General features: G+C 42.4%; 1 pseudogene; it reads left to right on the top strand.

The window, feature by feature from the left end:
• Positions 1-6,048: 6,048 nt before the first annotated feature.
• LOC132568395 (E3 ubiquitin-protein ligase TRIM15-like) lies at positions 6,049-12,254 on the top strand (annotated as a pseudogene).
• Positions 12,255-13,215: the final 961 nt, after the last annotated feature.

Here is a 13,215-nt window from a genome sequence, read left to right as displayed (position 1 = left end):
AGAGATACAATCTGGTAGCCTTATGGATGCCATCATATGTTCCAGGAAATAAAGTCTGGAAATAAATACAGTGAATAATAAAGAAAAAATAAATAGTTTTAGTTGTCAGTTTTTTTGCCATTCACTTGGCTAGAGTTGCCAACACTGAACTGAGAAATTCTGGAGATTTGGGAGTGGAGTCTATAGAAGATAGGTTTGGGAAGAAAAGTGCCCTCAGCAGGAGTAAAGCCCCTAAAAAGCCATTTTCTGCAACAAAACTTATCACTGTAGTTTGAAGATCAGTTGCAATACTGGGAGATCTCCAGACCCTACATGAAGGTCGACAGCCCTACACTTGGCATACAGCCAAACAGGGGTCGTTTTGTAGAAAAAAATATGGTGGAGCTCATCCAGGCATTGTTATGCAGCTGTGCCTACTATTCAGTGGACAAGGTGGGAAGGAGGAGGTGGAACTCTCAGAAAGATTCAGGAGCTGTGCTCCTATGAGCTCCCACTGAATCTGAGACCTTCAGCCAACAATACAATTATAATATTGTATCAGTAAAACTTAGTTAGATACAATCCACAGGAACAATTTCTGGAAATGTCTGATTTATCATTTTAAGGCTAAGTAATCACTGAAGAAATTAACAATAGGAAGACCATTCTGAAGAAGAAGAATTGCAGATTTATACCCCGCCCTTCTCTCTGAATCAGAGACTCAGAGCAGCTTACAATCTCCTATATCTTCTCCCCCCACAGCAGACACCCTGTGAGGTGGGTGGGGCTGAGAGGGCTCTCACAGCAGCTGTCATTTCAAGGACAACCTCTGCCAGAGCTATGGCTAACCCAAGGCCATTCCAGCAGGTGCAAGTGGAGGAGTGGAGAATTAAACCTGGTTCTCCCAATAAGAGTCCACACAATTAACCACTACACCAAACTGGCTCTTGAAGAAGCCTGATATCGAACCACTGCAGTCCTTTAATTGGGAAAGGAGAAGACTAGTTATGGGCAAGCCCATGAGGGAGCACAAAATAAACATGGTTACAAGCACTCAGGTGGTTTCTGAATTTCATGATACTTCTCAGGGCTTTTTTGAGCAGGAATGAACAGGAATGCAGTTCCGCTGGCTTGGTATCAGGGGATGTGGCCTAGTATGTGAATGAGTTCCTGCTGGACTTTTTCTATTTAAAAAAGCCATGTGTGAAACAATGGTGATGTCAAAGAATGTGGCCTAATATGTTAATGAGTTTCTGCTGGACTTTTTCTTTCTTTCTTTTTAAAAAGTCCTGATTCTTTTGATGCTATCATGAGCGAAAATATGGGTTCTTCAAAGCCCCCAATAAAATTTACCTTCTGGTCTATTGTGATAGCGGTGGGCTCCACTAGTTCCTTGCCTGTTTTATCAACAATTGATGCATCTAGTGCAGGGGTCCCCAACCTCCGGTCCATGGACTGGTACCGGTTCATGGCCTGTTAGCAACCGGGCTATGAGTTGTATAATTATTTCATTATATACTATAATGTAGTAATAATAATAATAAGAAGAAGACGACATTGGATTTATATCCTGGCCTTCACTCAAAGTCTCAGAGAGGCTCACAATCTCCTTTACCTTCCTCTCCCACAACAGACACCCTGTGAGGTGGATGGGGATGAGAGAGGTCTCCCCAGAAGCTGCCCTTTGAAAGACAACTCTGCAAGAGCTATGGCTGCAAGTGGATGAGTGGGAAATCAAACCTGGTTCTCCTAGATAAGAGTCCACACACTTAACCGCCACACCAAACCAATAGAAATAAAGTGCACAATTGTATTATCTGAAACCATCACCCCCCCCTCCCCACACACACACCTGGTCTGTGGAAAAATTGTCTTCCACAAAAACCAGTCCCTGGTGCCAAAAAGGTTAGGAACCGCTGATCTAGTGCACTGAGAGAAAAATTGTTCACAGGGATCTTGAAAGTCAGATGTAAAACATCCTAAAAACTCCTCATTCAGTGTACACTGGATGACTTAGTTGCTCATAAAACAGGGCAAGATGTCAGTAGAGGAAGAAGTAGAAAGAGAGAGAAGTTGGAGGCACCTCCTTTCTTCCTCCACCCAACCAGCTAGCTTATGACCACAGCTACTGTTGTCAACAGCAGGTTGAACGAGAAAAGGAGAGGAAAAGAGAGGAAAGGAGAGAAAAATGCGGTATAACCACATCAAAGCAGAAGTCTGTGATGGAGTGAATCTTTACTACTCTTGAGTATGCCACGTGCTTTCCAGACTTGCTGACAGGGGTATGAAAAAAAATCCTCAAGTGCAGTAGTAAGACCAAAATGCTGCACACACAGACCCACAAACACAATGTCTTCCGTTTCTTTCAGTATTTCCCCCATATGGTTGACTTCTCATGTTGGAATATAGCTAGGAGAAAGATACTGAAGGCATAGGGATAAGACAGACAAAGATTTAGCTCCTCTGATCTGTCTTGAAGTAGATGTCTGCCTGGTTTTGCATGTGGCTGGGAAGGGCTATCTATGGTGGCTTTTCCTCCCCATTTTAAAGGCTAATGTGATTGCATTAGGGAAGAGAAGTAATTGCTTTGGTTTAACTGTTAGGAAGGGTGACATTGTATGCACCTATAACCACCCCAGGAAATTCACTGAGAGTATATTAAAAACAAACAAACAAATAAAATATTATTTCCCAGTCTGCTTATAGGACATAGAAATAAATTAAATTAAAATGGCCATATTTTATATTTTATTTTTATTTTATTCTTTTAGATTTATAGCCCACCCTTTCCCACAATGGGCTCAGGGCGGGTTCCAACACAATAAGACAATCAAACCAACAGTAAAACAGTCAAGCAAATAATAAAATCATCAAACAGTTAAAAACAGATTAAAAATTAAACAAGTTAAGCCATTGGCACAGAATTGATTTAAAGTGGCATGGAATGGTGGACATATCAATTAAGTACAGCTTTAGGTGTCCAAGGATGTCAATATTGGCTCATTCCACAATTTACCTTTTCCCTCATTGCCCCAATTCCTCCCACTACCCAAGCCATCAAAATCAGACAGTAATGCACCAGAGTAAGTGTCAAATCAGAAGGCTTCCTTGTAAGTGTCAGGTCATTTCCAGTACTAAGAAACCAGCACCATTCAAGGTCTATTGATGAGAAAAGGTCTAGCTACTCACCTCTATTTGTAGATATTTAAGGGAATTAAAACAAGAAGAAATGTGACATTCATTGACTCCAGGTTATCTACACTTCAACAAAAATGTATCCCCTTCCTTTGGTAGTTTACAAAAAGCTAAACAAAGGCTGCTTATTTATTGATAAATGGGACCCAAAGCAGCTTACAGAAATGCCCCAAATACAAGAACATCGGGTTAAAGAATACAATATAAATAAGCTATATCTGAGCATCTTGGAGCCCAATAAGATTTTTTTTAGTATAAGCTTTTGAGAGTCAAAAGCTTATACTCTCAAAATCCTGTAGTGCTCTAAAGTGCTGATGGACTCAAATACAGCTGTTTTACTGTTGATAAATATGGCTACCTTTTGAAACTAATTTAAATAAGCAAACCAAGAAAGCAAATTATATCAGGAAACCTCTGTATGATGACCCCCTTCTACTTCCCTTCCTCAGAAGAAAGATTTTACCTCCATTTCTATTTGCCTTTCTGACTAAGCAGCCCTAGTGGTCTGTTTTCTCCTTTTCTGAAGAATTCTGGCTCTGAAGAACTCTGGCTGTCACGGTCTTAGTATGATATTTTACTTCTGGAACCTGAGGGAAGAGTCAGGATCACCCTTTAACTTCAACCACTGAAAATGGCACTCAAGGCATTCTGAAATTCAAAAATAACAAAATGTTTTATTTAATTGAGAGGAAAGGTCAGGTGAAACCAGGAGTTGAGATTTCTGAGGTAAAGCCAGTACATGCATAGACTTTAGTTCTTATGTTTAAGGCTAATGAGAGTTTCTTAAGCTATTAACGGTTACATAAAACTTTATTTCTCAAACACTCCAGTACACTTTCTTTGAGAATTCTCTGATTCTTTTGGTTTCCAGAAGGCTTGTGCATCCTTTCTAATTCTCAAACCCCTTCTCTTGAAACACCAGTACTTGTCTTAAATTTTTAACTAACTCTTAAGATTGCTGCAGGTAGTTTCTAATTACACCAGTCCAGGGATCTCTGCACTCTTTAGAGCTATTTCCCTGTTTGACTGGGTAGGGACTTCTCTCTCTAGAAGATCTATCCCCTTTCCTTGGCCTGAATAGGAGACTCCATCTAACTACCCACTCATCTTTATCAACTTCCCCCCAGTTCTTCTGTCTGTGTTAAACTTCTCTCAGTCAAGGGAGTTTCTTAAAAGAAAAATACTGAAAGCACAATCACAGACAATTCCTATGAGAAGAAAAATGGAAAAAGCCTAAAGAAGCTGAGTTGGCTCCATAAACAGCTCTCTAAAGACTTGAGAAATAAAAAGACTCCTTTAGGAATTGGAAGGAGGATCTTATAACCAAGGATGAATATAAACAAATCACCAGTGCTTGTAGAGAAAAAGTTAGGAAAGCTAAAGCTCAGTATGAGCTTAGGCTGGCCAAGGATGTTAAAACAACAAAAACGGGTTCTTATGTTCAGAGTAAGAAAAAGAGCAAGGACATGGTAGGCCCACTACAAGGGCAAGAAAGTGAAATTGTAACAGGTAATGAAGAGAGGGCGGAACTGCTCAATTCCTACATTTCCTCAATCTTCTCTTCTGAGGGAAACGGTGCTCAACATGGCAAAAACAGAACGTATAAGGAGGGTATGAAGTTCCAACCTAGGATCAGCATAGGGGTGTCATTATAATCAAAGCCAAGCAGTTTCTATGCACATGCTGGGAGAAGTGAAAGTAACAGAACTGCCAGGTGGATCATCTAAGTGACAGAAGGTGGCTGGTTGCCAGATTGCATCAGCCTGGACAATGTCAGCATGACTCAGCAGCAAGCTGATTGGTTACCTGGGTGGATGGTGTGTATAAATGTACAAAGACACTTTACTGTGCGTGGGATATGTATGGTGGAGTTGCAGTGGAGCATTCTGTTGGTTTGGAGAGTGGAGGTGTAAATAAATTGTATATAGTGGTTTTATCACTGCTGTGTGCAAGCCTTCATTCTTTGCGTCACTAAAGACCACCCTCACTAAGCACAGGCGCATCAACAAGGGGTAGTACATAAACACCTGGTTTCTTTAAATGAAACTAAGTCCTCAGGGCCAGATGAATTGCATCCAAGGGTTCTAAAAGAGCTTGTGGATGTAATTATGAGCCTCTGGCTATTATTTTTGAAAATTCTTGGAGAACAGGAGAGATGCCGGAACCATGGAAAAGGAGACCTGAGCACCCTTGCTACAAACCTCTGCCAGTGCCAGATCTGAAAGTCATTGGTGCAGGGTTGAAAGGTGGGGGGAGGGGGAATAAGACAAGCCAGTTTTTCCTGCCCTATGCCTTTAAAAGCCTGGAGAATCCAACTGGTGAAGATTCCTGCTGCCCCCCATCCTTTGGGAAACTGGGCCTTGTTCCTTTGAATACCTACCTACTCTTTCCCCCTCCCCCATGCTAATTGTGGCCCTGAATAAAACTTTGTTGGTCTTAAAGGCGCAACTTGACTCTTGCTTTATTCTACTGCTTCCGACCAACACAGCTGCCCACCTGGATTTATCTGTGGCTCTTAGTGAGTGCTGAGAAGAGCGGGAGCAGCAGCTTCATGCACCATGCTTGGGGGGAGGGGCGATGGGGGGAAGAGGAGGAGGAAGGAAGGAAGGAAGGAAGGAAGGAAGGAAGGAAGGAAGGAAGGAAGGAAGGAAGGAAGGAAGGAAGGAAGGAAGGAAGGAAGGAAGGAAGGAAGGAAGGAAGGAAGGAAGGAAGGAAGGAAGGAAATGGCAGCCTGGGAAAACATGAAATGCCAGGGCATTTCAAGCTTCTCTTCCCCCTTCCCCCCACTCAGATTAGCAATGGCAAGGAAGGGGGGGAGGGAGGGTGTTACAAGTTCCTTTCCTCATCCCAGGAAACTGGTCAAGGAGGGAGAGAATGCAGCAAGCCCTGAGGAACAAAGATCCCAGGCGAAAGCGCAGCAGCGCTGTGATTTCTGGCCCCTCTCTGCTTCACTCTTTGTCCAGGGGGGAAAGGAAGCAAAACAGGGCGCGGAGAAGGGGGTGGGATTGTCTGCTGAGAGAAGAAGCCTCCCTTGGCCATCCTGCTGGGACCGGAGCGGGTGGGTGAGACTCCACTTGCTGCTGCATTGGGAGGGAGGGGGAGCCCCGCTCAGCCCCTTCTCTGCTGCTTCTGCTCGCTGCTCCAGAGGCTCCCAGGCAACTTTGAAGGTTCAGAGGGAGCAGGAAGCCACTGAGAGGGCTGGACAAGCAGAGACTGGACAGGAAGGGTCAGTGTGAGTGGGGAGGGGGTGACCGCCCTTCGCCCCCATGGTGAGGTGGCACCCTCAGTGGCCGCCTACATCACCGACTCCCACATGCCAGCTCTGATGAAGAAATAGAGGGAATGCTTATTAAATTTGCCAATTATACTAAATTGGGAGGGGTTGCAAATACAGTAGAAGACAGAAACAGGATACACAGGATGACCTTGACAGGCTGGAAAACTGGGCTAAAATCAATAAAATGAATTTTAACAGGGATAAATGTAAAGTTCTGCATTTAGGTAGGAAAAATCCAATGTGTGGTTATAGGATGGGGGAAACTTGTTTTAGCAGTAGTATGTGCAAAAAGTATCTAGGGGTCTTAGTGGATCAGAAGCTGAACATGAGTCAATAGTGTGATGTGGTGGCTAAAAAAGCAAATACAATTTTAGGCTGTATCAACAGAAGTGTAGTGTCCAGATCACGTGAAGTGATGGTTTCGCTTTGCTCTGGTAAGACCTCACCTGGAATATTGTGTTCTGTCCTGGGCACCACCACATTTTAAGAAGGATATAGACAAGCTGGAACAGGTCCAGAGGAGGGCGATGAAGATGGTGAGGGGTCTGGAGACCAAGTTTTATGAGGAAAGGTTGAAGGAGCTGGGGATGTTTAGCCTGAAGAGAAGGTGGCTGAGAGGTGATATGATCACCATCTTCATGTACTTGAAGGGTTGTCATATAGAGGATGGTGTGGAATTGTTTTCTGTGGCCCCAGAAGGTAGGACCTGATTTAATTTTAATGGGTTGAAATTAAATCAGAAGAGTTTCCGGCTCAACATTAGGAAGAACTTCCTGACCGTTAGAGCGATTTCTCAGTGGAACAGGCTTCCTGGGAGGTGGTGGGCTCTCCTTCCTTGGAGGTTTTTAAACAGAGGCTAGATGGCCATCTGACAGAGATGAAGATCCTGTGAATTTAGGGGAAGATGTTTGTGAGTTTCCTGCATTGTGTGTGTGTGTGGGGGGGAGTTGGATTAGATGACCCTGGAGGTCCCTTCCAACTCTTATGATTCTGTGATTCTAAGGCTGAATTCTGAAACTGTTAGTACTCGACTTTTCTCTGCTTAGAGCTGAAATCAGACAATTCTCCTCAGAATCCAGTTCAGAAGTCTTTCTCTGCTCAGCTGATGCTAACCAATCAGATCTCTTGGAACAGCCTGTCATTCAAGAATTAACCCTTCACAGTCCTTTATCTATATACACAGCACTTTTGAGCTTTTAAAAGTACAGTCCGTCACATCCTGAATCACAGGACTAGCTAACCTAGGTTCCAAGCAGTGAGCCATGGTTAAGGACCAAAGGCACAAAGACATTAAGCTCTCCACTTGCACCTGTTGGAATGGCCTTGGGTTAGCCATAGCTCTCGTAGGAGTTGTTCTTGAAAGGGCAGCTTCTAGGAGAGCTCTCTCAACCCCACCCACCTCACAGGGTGTCTGTTGTGAGGGAAGGAGATTGTAAGTCGCTCTGAGACTTTGATTCAGAGAGAAGGGTGGAGTATAAATCTGCAGTCTTCTTCTTCTTCTTAATGGATCACACCTTTGGCCATGCCCAGGCTAAGTATCTGCAATTAAGAACATGGTTCCTTTACACATTGTCAACTTACTTTGCTTTGAATCCATTTCTACACTCTTATTTTAATGAGGGTGATAATGTTCCTTTTCAGACTGCAAATAAATCCATTTGCAAAATGTGCATAGAATGTTTTATCCATTTAAATAGTGCCTTTTTCTTTGGCACCTCTTTTTTCTTTTTAAAATACTTTTGTACTATATTGAAATAGCAGGGTTTTGTTTTGTTTTTTTAAAAAAGATTATTATCTGGTCAGTTTCTTTCTTTCTTGCAACCTTGCCTTTTTACTTTTGTCTCCTGTTGAATGAACCATTGGCTTCTCCTGCAGTAACTGATTGGTCACCATTTTGCCTTCCTTTTTCCCTGTCAAACCTTTAGTCCACTGGCAAACTGACTGCTTCTTGCAACTTTCATTTAAGGACCACTATTCAATGAGTGTGTTTAAGGGAATGAATTTAGGAACCAACTACACTGCTGGGGGATGAGAGCTCACAGAATGTTAACTGTCTGCTATGTGGATATATTGTCCTTGGGTAAAAAAACAAAAAACCCTCAAAGCAGCAAATGGTGAGAAGAAAGGGGGAAGCATCTTTTAAAGCGCTGTATGCATTACAGATGAAAGGCAAAGCACTTCTGCAGCGCATCTAAAGCAAACTTTGGATTTTTAGCAATTTCTGAAAGCTCAGACAAAACATGGAGAAATAACAGGAGGTAAGTGCACTTCAGCCAAATATGTCTGAAAATCTAAACAAAAAGTCCTACTTCTGTTCCTTCTTCTCAGAGCTGAAAATATACTACAATGCCCATGTGAAATAGGCTACAAACTTAGCCTTTACTTGAGGCCTACCAGTCAGCTGGGTTGCACATTGTAACTACATAAAAGGAGTTGAAAACAGAAAGTTTACATTTTCAGTCTTGTCAGGGTTATAACGAATTCTATCTCCAGTTAAAGCAATGACAAAATACCCACTGGTTTCAAATGGGAGAAGGGCTTGGCACTCTCAGCTACCTCTTGTAAAAATCAACGGTAATCCATTCAGTTTGATAGCTGTTGTGTGTAATTCCTATAACCATTGTGTCTGAAATCATTTAACAGACCTTAATTCATTATGCAAATGAGATCCATGAGCAAGTACAACACACAGGCAATATAAATTAATAAAGTAAAACACCAACCAATTGAAATAATTCATCTCTGATTTCATTTTGCAGCTTACAACTGATATCTGATTCATTGATCCCTGATAAAACAAACACTAATTACAGCATATGTTGGTTTCAGTAAGGCTGTGGTTTTGGTTGCTAAAAGAATGGTTCAAATGTTTTTATTTTTCAAACCCATTGCTCAGTCCCACAGAGAAGCAAGAGCTGCTGCCACACATGGTGGTTAAAGAGCATATGAATTAAACACCATATAAGCAAATTTCTTTGTAAGTAATTTATATTGTATGGTAAACTTGTAGCCAACGAGAACAGCAAATTAAAGCATTAATCACATCTGTAAAATTTAAGGCCTTGTGCATACAGGGAAAAAAAATAGGGAAATACATTTCCTTGTATTGCTAAAATAAATATTCCACATATGGAAGCCAGTCTAATTCTTCTCATTATAGCAGGGATGAAGATGAACATTAAGCCCATATAACATTTTCTTTCAGAATTAGTCGATAGCTCATTTTAGTAGGTAGCACATATTTCCAAACCTGAAATGCTCACATTCAATCAGATTTGCTACCTCCCACCCCCTCCTTCCCCCATCTGCGCTCCTTGCTGCTGGAGCTTTTCATCAGTGGTGGGAAACCACAATCATTATTACATTTCTTATACTGGCGATAAAGCAAAACAGTAACGAGCTCTTCCCCCTTTCCCAGCATTATGTTCCAGTAAAGAAACTTGATCTAAAATGATCCAGCATCCTAACACAAATGAAGCATTCCTGAAATTTCCTTTTACATGGAAAGCAGCCATTGGGAAGCCTAATTTGGATCAGGCCTGTTTAGGGGTGTAGTATATGATTCCTGTCGGGCTCATTGGAGCCAGGAGAGCAGAACTTGGGAACAATGGACAGTAGGATCCAAATACCTGCTGCCCTACACCAATCACAAGCCCCCTGACTGTTTGAATGAACCAATGGCATGCTTGCACGGGAACCTGGAGTTGTATATAGGTTTGGCCCATGGGCCCATCCTCCAATCTATTTAGTGCAGCCATCTAACATGCTGCCTCTGATAAAGAGCTGTTATCACCATTGCAACATCTCCTTCATGCTTTGAACCCACTATATTATAAGGCCCATGTGCCAACGGGGGGGGGGGGGGGTGCCTGTGTAGATATCAGGTTCTGTCCTGCCATCTTGCTCCACTGGCACCACATGGTCTTATTCTACAAGGACCTTTCTGTTGATATAAGACATCCTTGCACTGACTATTTGCATCAGTGGAGGGTTTCTTGCATTCAAACAACTCAAATTAGATGAAATGGAAGAATCCGTCTCAAGTTTCCCCCTCCATGTATTCCAAGTAGCTTCATTATATTGTTTGCCAACATCTTTTCTTTTCTATTGATGTACTCACTGGGGATAAATTTAAAAAGAAAAGCTAAACCAGTGGTGGGGGCAAAGTATTCAACCCCTTTTATTCACTATATTTTTCTACCTGAAATCAGCTGCGGGGGGCTTTCATCCTTTTTTAAATACTGTACCTTTGGTCCCACAGAAATTTCTGATAATAGAAGAGAGGTTTTTCTTCCTCAACTAGCCTCTTCCAATGTTTTTCAAACACCCCCCTCTCCCCAGTAGTTCCTTGGTATTCCTTATTCTCCAGGAGCAGCATTTCAGGGAGTCTTTCACGCCTCAGCAGGAAAGGGATGGAAAGAAGTCTTGTTGGTGGAAATGCCTTCTATTAGCAGAGATTTACCATGGGATCCATGCTGGAACTTTTTAATTCCACCTTCATCCTCACCTAAGAAGATAATGCTGGCCATGTGAGGGTTGTTTTAAGGATTACTGAGATAATGCAGAGAAAGCACATTAGAACACTCTGAGGCACTACATAAATGTGTTTTTTTAAGTAACAGTAGTTGATTACAAGTGATAGATTTTGTATTTATCTGCTAAGACTTTTTATTGCAGAACTGTTATTAGCTGTCTTTAAGTACATCGCATTTTCCTGTCAGTTAGCGCTATGATACAGTAATAGTTTATGGAATGTGTGTTTCTTCATGTCCTTATATTTTTGTATTCAAGAATCAGTATAAAATATATTTTTAAACTGGTAGCTTATCTGATGTACAAAGCAATCAGTAGATTTGGTTTAAGTCAGAGGAAAAACTTACTGTTACGTAGAAATAAATGCCCCTTATTCAAAAACACCTATCTTGAGCATGTAAATTCAGGTATGTGCCAAAATATCCCACTTTGAGCAACTGCACCACTTCCTGGAGGAACAGGAAGAGCTCCTGCTGGCTCAGCTGAATGAACTGGAGAGGGACATCACCAAGCATCAGAATGAACACGGTGCAGCATTTGCAGAGGAAATTGGCTCTCTTGGGGCCCCGATCAGTGAAGCAGAAGAGAAGTGTAAACAGCCAGTTAGTGAATTCCTGCAGGATATCGAAAACACCTTGGGCAGGTATGTGGCACCCTGGGACCTGAAGCGCATCTTCCTTCATTCTAACAGAGATTTGATAAGAAGCCATTTCAGCCTCCTGAGGAAATGCCGGTCAAGGTGGAAAAGAGATTAGGTGAATTCTCTAAGAGGAATGTTGCTCTTGCAGAAATCCTGAACCACCTCAAAGATACTCTGCCATCAGAAATGGGAACAGAATGGGTCAACGTAACCCTGGATCCAGATACAGGAAATCCCCAATATCTAAGAACCAAACCTATAATATCTAAGAACCAAAAAACTGCCAGATGGGATGCCACCAGGACTGATGTCACACCTAGCCCTAAATGATTTAAATTGTCTTCCTGCATGCTGGCTTCAGAAGGATTCACTTACAAGTGACATTACTGGGAAGTCAACGTGGAGGACAGAGGCATCTGGGCTGTAGGGGTAGCCAGAAGGTCTGTGGGGAGAAAACTTGAGCTTAAACTGACTGCAGAGGAAGGGATCTGGGCCTAGCAAGGAGATTTTGGTCAATACCAGGCTCTCACTGCCCCTGTGACACCACTGTCTCTCAGCTGTAGTCCCAGGAAGATCTGGGTGTCTCTGGACTATAAGAGAGGGCAGGTCACCTTATGTTCTTATGTTTAAAAAAGTTTAATTGATGGAATGCTTTCCATTCCTTAAAGGCTGCAATCACAAACAGTGCTATTAAAAATAATTTCAACTGAGTTAAGTGGAAACTACTTTAACATAAGCATGTTCATGATCAGATCAGATATACATGGATCATATACCTCCATTTAAGAGAAGATCCCTCCACTTCAGAAGAGCTAAATTCAGGTGAATAGGTGTATTGATCTGAAGCAGCAGAACAATGTTTGAGTCCTGTAGCACCTTTAAGACCAACAAAGTTTTATTCAAGAGAAGAAGTAGAATGCTGGCCCAAAGAGACAAAAGTTCATAAAGGGTGTGGGTTGGCCTTGGGCCAGTTAATCCTTCTGTCTCAAGTTGCCTTACCTAACAGCTTTATTTTAAGGGTAAGACAGAGGAAGGAAAAGCCAGGATTGCCCTCCCAGTCAGAAGAAAGAGACAGACACACACATATTGAAGTTACTAAGGGCTGCTTTATTATCTATAAAGTCAGCTGCAAGGGGAAACTACAAAGTGGAATAGGTCAAGGACAGGGGCCATCCCAGACTGCTCATTGCCACATGGTGAGCCATCTGCCCCAGGGCTGAAGTAACCCTGGTGGCTAACATCCTGGCCAGCATAACAAGCAAGTTACCACAATTTAAGGAGAGGACCTATACAGAGTGTCCCCCTAAGGCAGTCCACATTCCCTGCCCTGGGCTGCATAACCCGAAGGCAGATCCTGACAGACTCCTCTTCCCCCAAAAGCAGGAGTGGTGCTTACTGGGCCACTTATCCTTTCTGCACACTACCCTTCCAAGTGTCTAATCCTATTTAAATCACCACACCAATCCAGTTATCTCTGCTAACAGTACATGGTAGACAAAAACACCCTCCCCAAAAGCCAGTTGGGCAGATTAACAAGCATATGAATAAGGGTGGTCCTACTTGGACTTCCAAAAGACTTTTGATAAGGTAC

This window comes from Heteronotia binoei, chromosome 1 (assembly GCF_032191835.1).
Source record: "Heteronotia binoei isolate CCM8104 ecotype False Entrance Well chromosome 1, APGP_CSIRO_Hbin_v1, whole genome shotgun sequence".
NCBI lineage: Eukaryota > Metazoa > Chordata > Lepidosauria > Squamata > Gekkonidae > Heteronotia > Heteronotia binoei.
The sequence above is the reverse complement of the archived record's forward strand: the minus strand, read 5'-3'. Positions and strand labels throughout refer to the sequence as shown.